This window comes from Bactrocera latifrons, unplaced genomic scaffold (genome assembly GCF_001853355.1).
Source record: "Bactrocera latifrons isolate USDA-ARS-PBARC rearing strain unplaced genomic scaffold, ASM185335v1 scaffold_647, whole genome shotgun sequence".
Lineage (NCBI taxonomy): Eukaryota > Metazoa > Arthropoda > Insecta > Diptera > Tephritidae > Bactrocera > Bactrocera latifrons.
The window spans coordinates 100,634-102,770 of NW_017537320.1; positions in this window are offsets into that span (position 1 = coordinate 100,634).

Sequence of the window (2,137 nt, forward strand, 5' to 3'; positions counted from 1 at the left end):
CTCTTTAACCACCCTAGCTGTATGAATAGGAGCATTATCGTGCTGGTAAGTCCATTTGATAATGTGAAAAATATTGGAATAATGAGGAAACGCAGTCTGTATGATAGATTTGTAGGTTTCCGCGTTCATTTTGGAAGTAACAAATTGAAGGTCGCAAGTGCCAAAGACTGATACCGACCCCCACACCATTACGCCTGCCTCACAGCTATGGCGACGGCTCAGGAAATGCTTTTCCTTTCGAAGATCGAGATAATAATAGTTGTATCCATCAGGGCCGTCTAAATTAAATTTTTTTTCGTCGGAAAAAACTTCTGCCATTCGCTCGTCCAGCTCATGTGCTTGCGCGCAAAGAGTAGTTGTAAAGCTTTACGTGCATCATTTCACGGTGGTTTTTTTTAAGTTTCATTCGTTTTAAATGATCAGCCGACGAAATCACACGTTTAACTGTAGACACACTGGCTGTAACGCCTCAAATTTCTTTAATTTTGGGTGCTGAGAGATGCGAATAGCACGCAGCTCGGACAATATGCCTCCTGACTGCCGCAGAGGTGGCGTGTTTGACTACGCCTTTCATGCTTTTGCCATATTCTGCTTTGTTTCTTAAAAAATTACTCACAACATTTTGGCTTCGACCAATTTTTGGAGCGATTCTGCGATGGCTAAGACCACTTTCACGATAGGCCTCGATTTGACCTCTTTCATACCCGGCTAATTGTTCTCCGCGTCCCATTTTTCATTTATTTTAAAGAAAATATATGAAATAAAAAGTTTGTATCAAAAATGTGTCGCCACACCGCCAAGTTTAATATGTCGTAGTCACCGCTTACGCGATTATAGCCGAGTTAACAACCGCGCGCCAGTCGTTTCTTCTTTTCGCTACGTGGCGCCAATTATATATTCCAAGGAAAGCCAGGTCCTGCTCCACCTGGTCCTTCCAACGGAGTGGAGGTCTTCTTCTTCTACTTTCAGAGCTGGAGTGTTTTCGTCCATCCAAGCCTCTGCATCATATAGCAGGACGGGAATTATGAGTGACTTGTAGAGTTTAGTTTTTGTTTCTCGAGAGAGGACTTTACTGTTCAATTGCCTACTCAGTCCGAAGTAGTACCTATTGGCAAGAGTTATCCTGCGTTGGATTTCTAGGCTGGCATTGTTGGTGGTGTTTACGCTGGTTCCAAGATAGACGAAATTATCTACAACAAAAGTTATGACTGTCAACAGTGACGTGAGTGCCAAGTCGCGAATGCGACGACTGTTTGTTTGATGACAGGAGGTATTTCGTCTTGACAACGAAATCATCACAGATATTAATCGATCGTCGTTTTTTTATATTTTGTAAGCAGCTCAAACACGAAAAAAAATCTTTTTTATATAAATTTCGATAATATTATGAAACAAAGTGAACATATGTAGTTTTATACTTTTATTGGTAATTATGTTTTTTGACTCTGTTACAGAAAATTTAATATTTGTTCTCGATACATTTATTTTCACTCAAGTGTAAAAAGATCTGTGAATAATGAAATGTAATAGATTTTGTGACTGTCACTTACAGAATATGGATATTTCTGTTTTTTTAATTTATGAAGCTAATAAGTTATGTTATAGTAATATTATATATTAATATTATATATATATTAAAATAATATATTATACATATAATAACATTACGTAATAAAGTGTAAAGTATACAGTACAGTACGAAAACTCAAATTTTGTTTCAATATAAGTGCATGATAACCAAAAATATAACTACTTTAACCACTTCAAAATAAAAACAATATACAGTAGAGGCCCGTTAATCCGGATCAATGAATACCGGCCCCTATCCGGAATATAAGGGAATCCGGATAACCAAGGCATATCAGAACGATGTATTAAGAAAAAATATTTATAAATTTCTGTTTGTTTATTATAACAAATAATACACATGTTCAAAAAAAAAAATTTAAACAATCCATTGAAAATAAACGTTAGAAATTTGTATGTATTAAGCGGTGTAATATAAATTCTAAATTTAATTGAAAAAATCGGTTAATTTTGTTTGGCGAACGCTTTTTTGTTTAGCCTCTATACACAAATTGTCCGATTCAACGTTATTTTCCTCTGACCATTGTATAGGTGCTGAAGCTTTTAATAG